At 35.5% G+C, this 17306-nt stretch overlaps 1 protein-coding gene across 9 annotated transcripts in view; it reads right to left on the bottom strand.

Moving 5' to 3' along the window:
• The window catches only part of LOC146755229 (rho GTPase-activating protein 32-like), a 338547-nt gene that overhangs the window by 213917 nt on the left and 107324 nt on the right, over positions 1–17306 (bottom strand). Inside the window, exon 2 of one of the 9 annotated variants that reach the window (XM_085526227.1) lies at positions 3087–3250. The exons of the other annotated variants lie outside the window; for them this stretch is intronic. The gene's annotated coding sequence lies outside the window, so the exon portion shown is untranslated. The remainder of the gene's footprint in view (positions 1–3086; positions 3251–17306) is intronic. 9 annotated transcript variants of the gene reach the window in all.

Here is a 17306-nt window from a genome sequence, read left to right as displayed (position 1 = left end):
TGCTTAGCTTAGAAGACGTTTAAAGTAGGGAAGCTTATCTAAAATTGCAAAATCCTGCTGGCCACCTCCAAATATTACAGAAAACTGATGGAAGTAAAAGAATCCTCTTACTAAATGTGCATTTAAAATTATTCATATCCCATAAAATTATTTCACACCAGATTTTATCACAACTTGGTTCAACTCGAAGAAATGGTTCTGTAAAAATGGTATCCTGGGGTATCATTTATTTTCCCTCAAATATTTCCTTATCAAACACTCTTTGTTTACGACTTAAAAGTTGCTCGCTCCAAATTCCAGCTCAATCGCAACCTGGGATTTGAAAGTCAAATTGGATTCTTCTCCTATTTCTCTCCATCACTGATTGTAATAAAGATTTTTTTCTAAGCTGGATTCGATCCCTGGTGTAACCTCGTTCCTCCAGCTAAACTCTCCGAATAACTATTCAAAAGTTTATTTCCTTTAATAGCCTTCCTCTCACGCAATTAACTAAATCACAGAAAGAATGTGTAAACCAGATAAAAATATACCAGTATGAATAATTAAGGATTGAACTAAGCTTTAAAGAAAAATGATGGATTAGATAATCTTTAGATTAGAAAAGTTTAGCTCTTTCCAAACAGAATTATAATGCCCTTCTGCAATATCTGTTCTATAAGTATAGATTTCGGGAACATATAAGACTAGCAAAAAGAAGCCAGATTATTTCAGCTATTTCAACTTCAAACAATAGCTGCACATTAAATTAATATATCGTAAAGCTGATAAACTACCCTGAAAGCACAGCCTTAGAATCTGGGGATGGAGTCAGTTTTAGGCTTGTTTAATAGACTGAAGAGAAATAGTAGAAAAGCTGAAGAGAAAAGATGAGGGAGGAACACTGCAAGGCTTAGATAAACCAAACTGGATTAAGGCCTACAGAAAAAAATAAATAAATGTGTAAGAAAGTTTCCTGGCTTAAGCACTAGGACAGAAAGTCATTTAGAGAACAAAGAAATGGCTTCATTCTGTTTCTCATGAAAAAGACTGTTTCATAAAAGGGAGAACAAAAAATCCCTAAGAAAAGGGTTCTGCTAGACTCTAAATTTGGATCAACACGGTTTATGTTTGCAGTACATTCCCCAGAAGATCTTTTACATAAGTTTTGGGTTGTGTTTACAATGTATTCAATATCAACATTTCCTTTATATCTGTATCTACATTTTTATAAGGCTATTTCATTTGTGGTCAGTCGCAGCACACAGGAAGTCACATGTTAAACTGTACTAGTGATATATACATATGTATCCATGTAGAATTAGAATTGTAGGCTGGAATAGGTTATCTCAGTGTATGCCTGTTACGTACTATACTACATTTAAAAGCCAGATTGACATGTCGCACATACAACAGAGGCCTCTCTATACGCAAGTATAAGCAAATTGGTCAGATTTCATCACCTCAACATTCAGTGAGCAACCAGGAAATTTTCAGATGCGGTATTGTGTATGTGAGATACTGCTCACACAGACTCTATCTACAGACTATATACATTGTCTAAGGCAGAAAAGACTGATATACGTGCAGCTGTGCCTGTAATTGTATCCTCATGCTGATCTTCCCCTTAAAGCCAGTATCTGAGAACATCTGAAAAGCAGTCCATACTTGTCTTCTAGACAACTTCGGGCATTACTTCCTAAATATTATGGGTAGAACTTGACTGTAGTTTGTTTAGGAATAAAAAGAAATAAATATATTTCAGAATATTTTCTTCAGAATATTTTCTTCTGATTAAACAGATTTTTCAGCATTATGAAAGCTAATTCTCTATCATTTATAATCCAAATCTATCAAAATGCATTTGAGCTTCAAAATGTATGTGAGATTTCATTTGTTTAAATTTATACCTAAGTTCAGAGCTAATTTCGACAAATAAAAGACACTACAATTAAGCAGTTATAGATATAAATAACCATTCTACATTTGCAATGCAATAAAATCATGAGAAAACTCTCCATTTTGGAATAGGAGGAGGAGCACAAGGATGATTAAGCTCACAAAATATACTCATAAATCTTGGAGTATTTAAACCAAATTAATTGGCTAGAGCAAAATCTTCACTAAAGGTTGTATCGCATCTTGGTGAAAAAGCCTTTTCTTCTATGTTAACTGTCTCGTTGCAGTTTCTTAACATCATTTGAACCAAAAGGGGAAAGAGAAGTAGGATTCCTACAGTTAAAGTAACCATATCAAAATACACGCAATGGCCTTATTAGTTCAGTTTTGACAGGTTGCTAAACGGTAACTCAGAATGAAGAGCTGAAAACATTCCAGAATTAATTACCTCGACATGCACTGCCTGAGCCAGAGCCTGCAGAACTGCTGACAATACAGAATTCGCATCCCACTGCTCCTCCCGCCTCTCCCAATTTACAGGAGAATAGGAAATCATGAACAATTGATACACTCTGTTAGCTCCTATCATGGAGGGTGAGCTCACATGTAGCCTAAGGGGTATCTTATACAGTTTAATGCTGAAAATAAAAGGTAATGTTCTTGGCAAAGAACTGGGGGGATTAAATTTGGAAGGCTTGAAGCAGCTTTGAATTGTAGTCAATAATAAAGAACCAAATAGTAATTTTGTAATTTAACTGTGCTGGTTATGCCCAATGAGTCAGACACTTGTGAAATAAACCGTGTAAATAGAAAAATGGCTTAACTCTTTCTGGAAATGCATTTTCTTCCTTTTTTCTTTCCTTCCTTTTTATTGAAACAAAGAGACCACAATAAACTATATGGTTACTTTCTCCAGCTTATTATCTTTGGACAACTCATCAGTCAAAGAGAAACCAAGACTTTTTTTTAAAACAGCTTTTAAAAATTTCTTCTATTCTATGGACAACGACAATAACGCAAACAAAGCTTGTAAAGATAAACGCCTCACAACTGTTCCAAGCAAATCAAATGGGTGATTTTTATGTGCTGATCCTACTGGAAACCCTATACTCAGAATGACTTCCCTTCTGAACTACGTCTACCCCTACGAGCCATTATCAACTTGATGTATCAAATGGAAAGTAAGGTTGTGTTTATAATGTAATGCTCACCTTCCCTTGTTTCTGGTCAGCTTTGTAGAGGTGATATGAGCAATGGCCTCTACCAGTTCCTCCAAGTCTTTGCCAATGCCACTGCTAAATAGAGTCCCACTGATGATAACTCATATAAGCAAGGTTCCATTCTGAAGTCCAAAACCACCTCACGTTACTGGTATCTGAATAAAGAAAAGTGGAAAAAGAGACCACTGTCCAGCCAGAATACATATTTTAGCATTGAAATTAGGTCTGTATTACTACCAATTGCAACAGAATAGAGAAAGGCCTTTCGGTAACCAAGAAGAAATTCAGTTCCATCACATGATTACCTAAATTACTATTCTGTATGCCACAACCTAAATTTAATATTTTTATAATTAGAATGGGAATTACTGCTGTTTCCTTAACACAACTAGGCAAAATACATCTATTTTAACCACTTCCCCAATTGTAATTATTTTTATGATTCTTCAAATTACTGATTCACGAAATGCATTCTAAATATTTCAAGCAATTTTAAGTATAGCTAAAATTAATTTTTTTTCTTTTCAAAAATGCAGCCTTATCATCACCTCACAGTAGTAAATTATTAAGATTATCATCGGTACCGATTTAATAAGAGCACAACCACATTCACTTTCACCAAGAAAGTTACAGGACACTACAAAACTGGGTTATCTTACATAGCTTCACTAATTGTAACACTGGCTGTATGTTCGCTTTCAAGATTGTGATTTATTAGGTAAAGTTTAATTTTGGTGAAACAAAAAATATCGCCTATTTTGGGGGGAAAAAAAAAAAAAGGAAGCTTTTCTTAAAGGTTTACTTTTTTGTTTGTTTGTTTGACTGGAAACAAACATGCAATGGTAACTATTGGTTAACATATTAACATATCATGGTAACTATCTACCTCCACAACACAATTACTTGCCACCCACCAACTGATCCCCACTTAACATCTGACACCCCACCAGCCACGTGAGGTCTCACCACTCACCAACTGATGCCCAGATAATCCCCAAGCAGCAGCTACCCCTGGCCAACTGTAGTTTTAGTTTTAAAATGGTGCACATATTCAAAGACAGTTTCTTAAAAGATCTGCAGGTTTCTTCTCTTACTGATTATCTCCAGTATTGTTCTGTTGCACATAAAAAACCAAATGAATTCTATATGTAGTTGTTTGCTATAAAGCACTCCATAATATTTTTGAAAGATTTCCCACATCCATTTGTTTTAACTTAAAGCAAACTGTTTTGAATATATTACACATATGGCCAGTGTTGCTACTGTATTTTTCCTTATTTCAAGAGGAAAGCAGGTATCCAAGTGTGATGTTCTTAACCTACTCCATCCATTTAATATTGTTTGCCCTCTCACTGAACTGACTGACCCTTTATCTCTGTTCAGTTTTGAACTAGCAGTTAATGTCATTACCTTTCAATAAATCCTCTTACCCACAGGTCACTCCGATTTGAAATGAACAAAATCTGTCCCTGGTATAAATTCTAATCATATTTGGTTATCCTCCTCTGATTTAAAGGCAGACAGACATAAGAAAGAAATGCACCGTCCCGCTCCAGGTACCAAGTTTTGATAAAATATGGAAAGAGAAAATAAGGATAATATATAAGGGAAATGAAGAACAGTAATATGGGAGAACTGCCTGGTGCAAAGGAAATCTGCATGGTGTAATATGCAAGGAAGAAGTGGCACACTATAAGTCAGAGACTCGCTCAGTATGATGTGGAAATTATTGAAGACCTTTGCCCTCATGAATCATCTGTGAAAGAATCCACTGAGACTCTGAGGACTGACAACTAAAAAATAAAATTTCATGGATGCTAATGTTTTCAGAGACCAAGGAAAGAAAAGGCAACCTCCCTATGTAGTTTGCTAACATAATTAGCCTGCTTGTTTTTGGAAGAGATGCTTGAAAACTTTATCTTTTTGTTTGTTCATTTTTTGCTGCTTGGCATACAGTGCCTCAAGAGTATACTTATATCAAACATTATGATACTATTTGTGACAGTTTCCCAGCATTGTTTCAGAGGCTCCTCATTATGAAACCTCAAAGAGTTTTGGGGGTGAATAAAATGTAAAGCCAACAAATATATTCATTTGGCTAATCTTAAGAAGGTTTTATTTCTATTCAGCATTCTAAACGTTAATTGTGCCTACAGTATTTCTTTGCCCACTCTTCCATACTCCAACCTACTCTTAAGTGTTAGCTTGAATTTAACTCCACATTTGCAAAGGCAATCACATATGGGAACTAAGGCTTGCAAGAGCAATTCTGCAAAACTACACAATAAATTAATTCAGACGTGTGTGAAAGCTGCCAAAGGAAGAGTACTGTGCACTTCGCTGGTCAAACAGTCTTCCCAGAGTTACAAGTTATGTCAACAAACACCATTTTCTGATGTACCTTATCCTACTTTTTAACAGTCACCTGTTCTTTGCCAAACAATCCTTACCCGTATGACTATGTCACTATTAGGGCTACATGCCAGCACAGGTATTTCAGTTAAAGAGGCTGTATTGTAGCAAGGGTTGTTGGTTTCCTTAGGTCCTACTCCTGTCCAATGCAAGTTACTGGATGCAAATAAGACCTTGAAAAATCATTTGTTTCTAAGCAGAAACTTTGCATAAGCTTTTTTTGAGAGTGCAGAAAGGAGGAAAGTTTTGGCAGAAAAGTATAAAAAGTGACAAACTGAAAATATATGAACAAATACTATGCAGTAACTCTTGGAGGTTCATTTTCAAATAAGAATTGAAATTATGACAGCAAAGATCTATGCACTGTCCTCATATTTATGTACAAAAAGTTCCATGCTTTTGTGTAGCATCAGATCTGCTGAGCAAATCTTATAGGATGTAAACACTCATATTTCTTTCTAAGAAATCTGAGACAGAAATACTGGAGCTCTTCCTTCAGTCCTTCACGATGATTTAAACTTTTCTCTACCTGAATTACTTGAGCCATAAATAATATTTGCTTAGCCCTTATAGGGGTGCTGCCTCATTAAATAAGAACATTATAATTATTACAATCAGTTGTTTGAAGAAGTGATCAAAGAACTGCCAGTAATCAGCAAATCCTTCTACACTAGAAATTAAAAAGGCTTGCACAGGGACACTATGAAATCACTGACGGGGCTTAAGAAATAATGGAGCACTTGATGTAACAACACAGAGTGTGGATCTGGCAACAGAGAATTTCATCTCCCTCTTCTAAAGAGACTGTAGTCAGAAGTGCTTTGGGGCAAGACAAGTTCTGGTACCTACAGGAGCTTGGCATTTTGAAAGTTTCTCTCCCTTAAAAAAAAGCCACTGGAAAATAATTATTCCTTGCACTGAGTACATCCGTGGGCTGAAGAGTATAGCCTACAGTCATCATGGCAGCCATAATTATTACAATTCTTGTTTTATAATATATTCTAAAATAACGACATTATATGTTGGTTTAAGTAAAGGCTGAAGAGACAAATATACAGTTTATACATACAGTTTTAAGTATATATTCTTTAAAATAAGCTTATTTCTGAATCTGATATCTCACTGCATCAGTATCTCCTAATTCTCTAAGCAATGAAAATATCAGGAAAAGTGTTAGCACAAATTCATGATGTCTGTCTCTCGCTCCCACCCTATACTGCAGACCTACTCTGTATGTATTCCTATGGTATAATGTGGCCAAACCCCAGTCCCATTCAAGTGAATAGGAAACAGGTCACATAAGACACTGCATACGGCAATGAAGAAATTCCAACTGTGTCACAGTTTATTTCCTATTTTTAGGCTACTCTGCCTATGTTTCATACACAGCAGCCTCTAATAGCTTGTTCAGAAAGTAAATGAAGCCATTTAATACTTATGATAAGCAAAATAATAAAGTTAAAATTAAATTTAAAAGTTTTTTCAGCTTTAAACAAAGATTTATGCAAATATTAAGTCTTGGGAAGTGCTGACGGTGAAAATCTCAAGTGTCATCTTCCAAATTTTATTACTGCCATAGAGTATTGCTTACTGATCAGAGAAAATGCAAAATAATGTAGTGATAAATAATAAATGTTTCATTTTTTAATCGTTTCTGAGAAATTAAAGTGTGGGTGAAAGATGAGCCTATTAGGTTACAATGTCAGTACTGTTAATTTAAATAGGAGGTGCTCAAGGAATGACATCAAATAGAATGCTAATATCGAATTAGTGAATTAAAAAGTAAGGCTCAATAGATTTGCACAAAATATTTCAGAGCTGTAATGATTGCAGCTTTTGTTCTATTTGCTGTAATGATTGCACCTCTTGTTCCATTTGCTATGCTATAGCAAAATACCCAGTTCTCATTAGATCTGAATATTTAAATGTGTTTTAACCAGGTTTGCTCACAGCTCCAAAATTTGAATGATTTTTAAAATAAATCAATTGATCACTCTGTACAACTTGGAAGGAATTCAAGCATATTAAGACTACACAATGATATATAGGTTTCTTTGCTCATGCCACATTGATATGTTGCTCTAAATGGCAGCTATCGTTCTAAACTGAATGAAGAGGAAGGAACACTGTACTAGTTTATACTCAACCTACCTGCTAAGACAAAATAACTCAATGAGAACTTCAAAGAGTAAGAGATACTATTGTAAACCTTCCTTGTACTACAGACCACGCAATTTCTCTAGTAATTCAAGAACTCAAGAGTATTTTTTTCCTACTAAGTCAACATTATCAACTCCAGTAAAATTTGCTTGATGCCAGAGCATCTTTTTGCTTCATTCACTTTATTTCTTGCAGGCATTGCTGACGGTATCAGTACAGCTTTGGAAGTAGGACTAATTAATATAGAGCTACCGATTTAGAGTGCCACGGAATTTTAAGTATTTGATACTGGAGAACAGTCAGGCAAAAATACAGTTAGAAACATACATACCACTGACTATTCCTTTCCAAAAAAAAAAGCATATAAGAAATGTTTTCTGCAAGCCAGAGGAGCTGAATCCGGAACTGCCTCACTTGCAGCAATTCTCTCCTGAATATTTCTGCTATAAATAAGCCCGTGCATTGTACTGGTTGTTTTGACAGAGCTGAATATAAACACAGTGGCTACTGTGATTCTGCTACAGGTTTAGGGGCAAAGCAACATAAATGTTCACTGCAAAAATAGTTTTGATACCTTAAGAGTGTGGGGGCTTAACACAGGTGGGCAGCTACGCATCACCACTCCACTCTCACTTTGGAAAAGAATCCTGTGATTTAGCGTAAGGACAGAGAGATTACACATGCCAATTATTGACACAGGCAAAACAGACTGCAAACCTGAAAAAATGACTAACTATAGTTTTAGTGGAAAGTAGAAGAAAAGTACGTATTCTTTCCAGAAATACAGAAAATGGAGTTTTACGGCTACTTTTGGAGTTACAGATAATATGGGAAGAGGAATAAGAAATGGACTTTTATTTTGAGCACCTCCCTGCACACACTGCACTGCTGGCTTGACTGTCTGATTGTTTCCAGTTTCCAAGATGTTTTCCACAGAAAAGCAGAGATGCCGTTCCATCTGGTTTTATATCCCACAGTTATGGGAGATGTCATCATTTCTTTCCAGATGAACACAGAAGAGGTGAACATTCACTCCCTGAATATTTTAGAAGTTTTGTCACTATGAATATTGATATGCGTCATATAAATGCCTTAAGCTTTGCCTTCATACAACTAAACAGACATAAAAGATGATGCTTCTAGCAAAGCAGCCTCCTATTATCTTTAGCACAAAGTATCTGCTATCGTGAATGTGAATTCCAAGATCTGCAGCCATCAGACATAGTAGTATATTACACAGATACATTGCCTCAGAGAGAAATAAATACAGTAATTTCAATTAATATTCCCATGCATTCTTTACAGTTTGGGACAAAGGGTTTAACAGATAGGGATATTGACAGCATGAAGCCTATGGAAAGCAGAGTGGGTAAAGCATTACATCTTTTGACTATGTAAAGCAGTAGAAAAAAGTTACAGGGATGAGACACTGATGTGCAACTGTACTGATCAATGGCATCTAATCACTCAATAAGAAATATGTCCCATTTGAATCACATTTAATATACGGTTTAGTTTAGTTCTTCTATAGGCATGCTCTGTGCATACCCTAGGACTAACAGGGTAATGTTAAATATGTAAAATGTAAAATAATGTTACTATTCAAGGAAAAGTAACATTTTCTTCTAAAGTCTAAGAAATGCCATAGTTTAAACTCTTCCTTAAAATTCTTCAGTAAAATTTCATTAAAACATTCATTGAAAAGTAATTCCCAACATTTGTATTTCATTTACAAGTATAAGAAACACATTATTTGTACACCTTCTCAAGAAGGGCAAAAGGAATATTCCATTCATGAAAATTCAGACTGTCTTCTAACCACATCATTTTAGGAGATTAAGCAGATAAAGAAAGCAAACAAAAGCTGATAGGAAGCTGAAAGAACACCGAATTCAATAATGATAAACAGTCAGAAACAGGGAAACCTATTTTTATTCTGCAAAGTAATTCTAATAATTTGTTTAGAAAGCAATCAAGAAAAAACACAGTAAATACTTTGGAAAATGCTGGATCAATTTGCAAGTGTTGAAAATACACCAGCCTCAGAGACTCAGGGACATTTGTATTAAGCAAGAGACACACAATTAAGCTGCATCTCAAGCTAAAACCCTGAGGGCTCCACATTTCATTCCAGTCAACTACTGCTGTTTTTGGCACTGTTTTCATTGCAAATATGAGTAATGCGGGCCCTTTAGTCACTATTAAGCAGTAATCTAGGGAAATCATCCACTTCCAATAATTTTATACACCAATTTAGGACACTCTGAAACCACATAATGAATAATACTGTCACCAGTTCTCCCCTATAATGATACACGACATATGCCTACTATTGCTCTTTTCAAATCAGATCCAACCATGTCGCTTCTTTCAGAAAGTTCTATTCGTGGTACTCGAGTTTCTTCTTTAGACACAAGGAGAAATCAGTTCCAGAGATGTAAGCACAAAGTTTGTTATACTTCTGCTTTTAATAAATTGAAAATCCAACTTTTTCCTCACCTATACAGGATGGTTTAAAGACATGCTTTACCAAAACACAGCTTTCCTTTTTGTCAAATAATCTAAGGCACTGTGTAATACATTGCACCTTATCAGAAATACTACATAATTCTCTGACTTGCTCAGAAGCAGCATATCTAAGTTTTAGATAAGTGTGGATAACTTCTTATTCATCCCAGGCAAACACAATCAATTGCATTCTGGAAATCAATTTAAAAGTCATTTATCTTACATTAATATTCCAAATTCATAAGATTTCACATAAAGCTATTCTTGTAGCATAGTAAATTTCTAATACACAACGTTATTAAACGTTGTCCTCAGGAAAATAACTCGCAGGCTGCATGGCATGGTCTCTGTCTTTGCAGAATCTGCTCTGTTGTGTGTGGTTGAGGGGAAATGCACACAAAATCTGTTGGAAGTTTTATAATTTCTGTGAAAATTTTAAATTACCCATCACATAAAATCTACATGAAAAGACTACTTAGCAAGTGGCTTGTCAAGAAGCCTTCACAGCCTTACAGACATGCTGACTTCCTACTGAATTCCTCCATGTAGATCAAATGGTATCCACTGACATTCACTGACACTTGTGAATAAGTATATGGAGACCAAACAGTGGCTGAGAGCACAGTAAGGTGGTGGTGGTGGTTTGAACAGAGGCAACCACCTCCGCTGGTGAAGATTTTGATGAGCATGGCATGCAGGCTCTTGTTCATTGCTGGCAAAAACGCACACCTCTTACAGATTGGGTTAATGCTTGGTTTTTCAACATACAGATCTTGTGGGATGAGTTCATAAGGAGTTAAAACTGTTAACATAACAAGTACTCTTCAGTTTGTCCAAGCGTCTGATACACTTCCATAACTGTGATATCGTGAAGTTAATTAAAAGGACATCAGATAAAGACATGCAGCTTACAGGACCATAATTTGCTGACCACAGGGTGCAACTTGAAGAAAGAATAGGACATAACTTTTGCCATAGCTAAACTGAAGTAATTATTCTCATGCAAATGATGGGAAGAGAGACAAAAAGCTTTTTCTTAACATTTACATGTGAAAACATGCTTGGCCACAAGACCCAAAAGGATAATAAAACAATCAGTTTCATTCATACAATGAACTGAATGCTCATTTTTAGCGTCAACGTTATGTCACAGATTCTGCTGTAGGATAAAAGAAACAAACAAAAAGACCCAAACTGAATTTATAGATAATTTATAGATACAGATATAATACCTTTTAAGGTAAATTGATAAATTTCCAACAACAGCAGCAGCACCCGATCAATACTTCTCATTCCAAAGGCAGTTTAACCTGATATTAAACACACTTAGATTTTTTGTCTTGCTCGATTATGCTGTTTTCCATGATAAAATGACATCATGGCACTGAAATGAGCTCAGTTTTGCACAGTTATTAACATTTTTATTAAGCAAAGTAACAACAGTTATATATAATTTACAATAGTCCACTCAGGTGTTGGAACTAAACATCTTAGAAACTTCTGAAATTAAGCCAGTAAGAAACAACTATTATTTACTGACATGTTTTAATAAGGTTAGAGCCCTCTGTGTTTTATCTTCTGAAATTATTTTACTGTAGCTGCTACAACTGGTGTAAAATTTTTGACTAAGACACATAGCCTTATTGTCACTATGAGTGGTGGCTCTTCATCTTATGATTAATGGGCAGCTCAGCTCACCGGTTAATTTAAAAATGCCGAACATTTGCAAGCAAATTAATGGCCTTCAGAAATCTCAGCCAAATTGCATGAATGCAGATTTAGCAGGAGAGAGGCTATACTGCAAGCAGAGAAGTTATAGTAACTTTTGCAACTTTGTTAGTACTGCAACCACTACTATTTCCTGATAATAGGTTTTCAAACATTTTCTAAGCAGTGATTGGAATGAACAACCACAGCTACAGGCTACAGCAATTCCCTTCCCAGATGACAAATAGATTGGAATGTGTAGTAACAGTAAACTTTAAAATCAGGAACACAATCCAAGAAATCTTGCTAGACAAAATCTTAAAAGAATTCTGCTCTCTACAGTAAAAGTTCCTAAATCTTGTCAATCATTACATCACTCAATTAGTATTTCCTAAAGCCTTAAATGGCAGAATCAAATAAAATCTGCATTGGAATCAAAACTTCACAATAATCCATTCAGGTTTCATGTTTTTTGTTGTGGAAAGAACTGATCAAGCACTTTTCACACACAAACATTGAATTTGTTACTTGAAAATCTGATGCCACTCAATAGGGAAAATAAAAATGAGCAGGAAGATTCACTTGGATCTTTCCCAGGTTTCATAATAAATCAGCATCCCCTGGCTGCCATCTACCTGAGTCAAGTCAGTACTCTCTAGGTCAGCTGTGCTTTCTAGACTTTCATAACATAAAATTAAAAACAATAGAGATTATTGATTAACGACAAGAATATATATGGCCAGTTCCATCCTTCAATAAAGAAAAAAAATCCATATCATTAAAAAATGGATTGGATTCAGTGTCCATAAATGTAAAAATGTGCATGTTTTACTATTCTCTCAGGAATCTCTGTTTAACCCTAAGTGTACTTTATGGTCCACATTTTTGATTGACGTTCATGCATTAAACAGAAATAGCATTATTCAAGAAGCTGAGAAGTCATAAAGCATAAAGCAATTTTGTACTGTCACAAAAGGGGCAATAACCGATAGTGTGGATTCAGGTAAACGTCTTGCTGCTTAAACATTATTTCCTTCAAGTGAAATATATCACAGAACAGAAACTCCCTTACAAAACAACCAATAGTTAATGAATGAAAAGGATTGACTGCGTTAGCTAAGTCACACAGACAATGACACAAAAGCAGAGTTCTACCCTATAAAAATCATAGTGCTGCTATAATGATTGGAAGTCTGGTATTAGAAAAAGCTCAATTATATTCTTTCCACAACACAAAGTGACCCTTCACGCAAATACAAATTTCAGTAAAGACAATGAAAAATAACACAGCTGGCAATGCAACATTAATGCTTGACATCATAACCTCAGTAATTACTGAATAAACCACAGACAAGTTTTGCTTGTGACTGTCAACCCTAAAGCAAGTTCTGAAATGAGTTTGTTGATTAAGGAAATGATCTGCTTTGATGATTGCTCCCATATTACCAACCTAAGCAAAGACCAACAAACACTGCCACATCATTGAGTAACCATATTCCCACTTGAAGTAGCATCATGAAACAGGGAACTGCATGAGTTCTTACATCCTCAGCAAACACAGGCATGTTCAGTGAGTGGGTCTGGCTGAAGTTAATTTTTTTCACAGCATCCAGTGCATTGATGGTTTAGATTTGTGACCAGAACAGTGTTGACAACAAACCTGTTTTAGCTCTTGCTGAGCCTGGTAGCAAGGCTTCTGTTCCCCACTCTGTCTATCCAGAACATACACCTAGGGTGGAGAAGGTGTTGGGGAAGAATACATCTAAGACTGTGTTAAACACTTGAAAATGAATACAAACCAAATCATTCTAAAGTAGTAGCTGACTTAAAAATCTGTAAATGGTAAATATTTGAAAACCATAGAATCACAGAATCATTAAGCTTTGAAAAGACCACAGAGATCATCCAATACAACCATCAACCCACCCCCACCATGCCCAATAAACTACATCCCTCAGTGACACTTCTCCATGTTTCCTGGACACCTCTAGCGATGGTCACTCCATCACTTCCCTGAGAAGACTGTGCTAATACCTCACCAGTCTTTCTACAGTCATTACTCACATATTGCTACTCTGCAGCAAAAAGTGCATGGGAAAGGCTTGTATCCCACACAAAGACCAGACAACTCTGATAAGCATCAATCAATATAACTCTTATTCTAGCATGGAAAGTCATTTTACTTTCTAATACTTGCTTTGTTTACTTGCAAAGTTGAATGTGAAAGTAGGCATGGGAACTGATAAAATCATTCTTTGATTATACAGGTAATCAATACTTTGTTTCAAGTTCAGAAAACAAGCTAAACTCCAAGATTTAAAACATAAGTTTGATAAAAATAAGTTTCTCTTACTAACCTACTTCATGGGATTAACTGAAGTGTCCTGCTCTATAAAACTGGATTAGAAAGTTAAAAGTTTGAGAAAAGATAATCTTGTGACAGGAGTTCCATTTGACGTTCCAAAGTGTGCTCCTTTCAGAATATTTGATGAAGGAGCACAAGGCTTTCAGAAAACTGAAATGCAGAGAGATCCCTAACTCATGTCAGAATGGAAAAAATGAGTGCAAAGGGATCTGTGCAGTAATGCAAGGAAAGAGATAAGCAGATTGAAAGAATTAGACTGGAAGTAGTTTTCAGACAGATGGTAAGAATAGGTATTTAGGTTGACAGTAGTGGAGATCAGGTTAGGCTAGGATGACTGTGTATGGATCAGGGAGCACAACCTTTCCAGGCAGCAGGAATGGACTGATAAGGAGGAAATGGGCTATGTGAGAAGAATGGATAAAGGATAAAATGGGATTTGGTACAGACAGAAATACAATATGCTGAAAAGATCTGCCTGGAGAAAACGCAGACCACAGGACAAATCAGGTTAGAAGAGACCTCAGATGATCTCTAACCTCTATAAAGCAGGGTCAAGCCCCAACATCAGAGCAGGTTACTCGTATTGTTTTATACATATAATTCTTGAACATCTTCAATGCTGGAGACTACAGAATCTCTTTGGCAAACTGTTCCAATGCTCAACTGTTCAGATCACAAGAAAGAGTTCCTCTTTTTTAAAAACAAAAAACGTTTGACCTTTATGTGTCCATTAGCAGACAGATCAGAAACCCCTTGCAACAACCACAGTGCTACAAACAAAAGGAGACAGTACACCAAGGAAGACAAGAGCCATTTGTGAGGTTACCTCCAGCTTTCATATTGACCAATATTAGCTGCCAGACTGAACCACTGTTAATATTTTCATCTCTTTTAAGAAAATCAAGAATCCACATAATGTTAGAAAACAAAAACAAACCCTACACTAAAACAGACAGAGAAAAGCAAACCATTCTAAAGTTAGGCTATGATATACAAGATCATATGCCAAACTTCAGTTTGTTTGTGTTCATGACTTACAACCACTTTCTGCTGAGAATTTGCTCTATCAAGTAGTGTGATTGTTTTCCTTATACGTTTTAAACTCTGTGGAAATAAACAGGAGGCACTAATTTTGGAGCATCTCATGCATGTGTGTGTGTATATATATATATATATATATATATATATATATATATATATATATATATATCTGATATCTAAAGTATATCTGTTTTCCAAATTCTAGTGACATGTTTACCCGTTGTTTCTGAAATAATTAGCAACTATAAAAATGAGCATATGTGGCCATTAAGATAAATATATCGAATTGATATGCTGATGTCTTCACAAAGAAATCCGGGTATAAGAGAGTAAAGCTAAGGAATGAAATTGCAATTTCAACTAGAAATATTTGAGGTAAGAAAATGGGAATAATTCAATTTTAAACATTTTTGCAGAGTATTAGTTTGTGAAGAAAAGTATTGTCACAGCAATAGAAAGGTTATTTTTGATAATCTAATTTTGATGAAACCCATGTTCATGTATATGTAATAAACAATGTATCGGACCTCCCTAGACAGTAAAAGCAATGTAATGCATGCAGCAGTAACGTAAAACTCAATCTATCCCTTTCTTTTTTTGAAATATATTTACTACATAACAGGCCTCCTTTCCTGGACTTGTAACCCTGTTATTGCAACTGTTAGTTGGCTATACACTGACTTATGTCAGCACTGAAATTTGGCACCATGCTTCATTAGCTAGTCAACAAAGCAATTCAAGAACGTTATTAAATCAGAGGACATTCTTAGCAATCTCCTTTTCCCATTCTTATTTCACTGTGTGATTTTTTTTTCACCACCCTATTTCTCAGGAGAGAGGAAAATGCTTCGTATCCTACTTTTAAAATTATCCCCTGCAGCATTACCAATACCAGCACTTTTACACACCATCCTCTCCCATCCACAAATTCTAATAATGAGCCACAGAATCTAATTTAAATTTTGCTTAATGTAATAGTTTGTAAATGAACATTATTACTCATGAAACAATTATTCTACTTTCCTATACTTAATTATTTTCAGGTCACTTTTTTGGTATGGTTTTGTTCTGAGTAGAATTATTTCCTGCTCTATTCAATGTTACCACATATAGCATTTCCCATCAGCAAATAAACTGCTCAGCAATGGATCAGATCTAGCAAGCAGCACAGTGTCTTGTTTCAGAATCATAGTTTTTAAACCAGAAATTTAGATTTCCTTCTGATGAAGCCAATAGCAGCTTGCCATCAACACAAGATTCATATTGCCATACTGAACAAAACAAAACACAGGCTGCCACTTGATTAGTACTGTCAATAGAAGGGTACTAAAACTTGACTTTTTAATTTATTTATTTTTTTTAAATTAACAAGTATCTACATCTTCTTCTTCTGACAGCCTGAATACACCAGCCACCTTCTTTCAGAAGCTACCTGTCTCTGCACTGCCCTGGAGCACAAGGTTTGGGGCCAGCTCCTCACCTCAGCAGCGTTCCTGTGCTTATTCGTACCCCATGGACAAAAAGCCCAATTCAGTCTGTCACTGAGCCAATCCTGAAAGCTGTGCTTTAAAATGCAAAATCTTCACTACAACTTCAGCATCACAAAATATCCTGGAATTACTAAACTGACAAAATATGAACTAGCAGACAACAGCAGCAAATAGAACACACCAAAAAAAATCAGCTTGCATTTTCTTTTTAGAAACATTTTTAATCCTTAGTTGACATCTTAATTTGATATGTAGGAATGGAATTTTAATGAACAGGATTTTATACAACAGGAATTAATTTTAAAAGAAGGCCATCTATTTTCTTTATGCCCCACTTTCCAATTACATCTTATTAAACAGCGCTACATTTTAAACAATAAGATGTACAAACACACAGATTGCAAACAGCAGGACCCCCTAAATAACAGAAACCACAGCTTAAAAAGTGGTGAAATCCTTTCTACAATGTACTGAGCAGCTCACACATAACTAGAAATGCATGCATTTACTCTTTTAAACCATAATATT

This window comes from Coturnix japonica, chromosome 35 (genome assembly GCF_054131305.1).
Source record: "Coturnix japonica strain WE chromosome 35, WE-NBRP24, whole genome shotgun sequence".
NCBI lineage: Eukaryota > Metazoa > Chordata > Aves > Galliformes > Phasianidae > Coturnix > Coturnix japonica.
The sequence above is the reverse complement of the archived record's forward strand: the minus strand, read 5'-3'. Positions and strand labels throughout refer to the sequence as shown.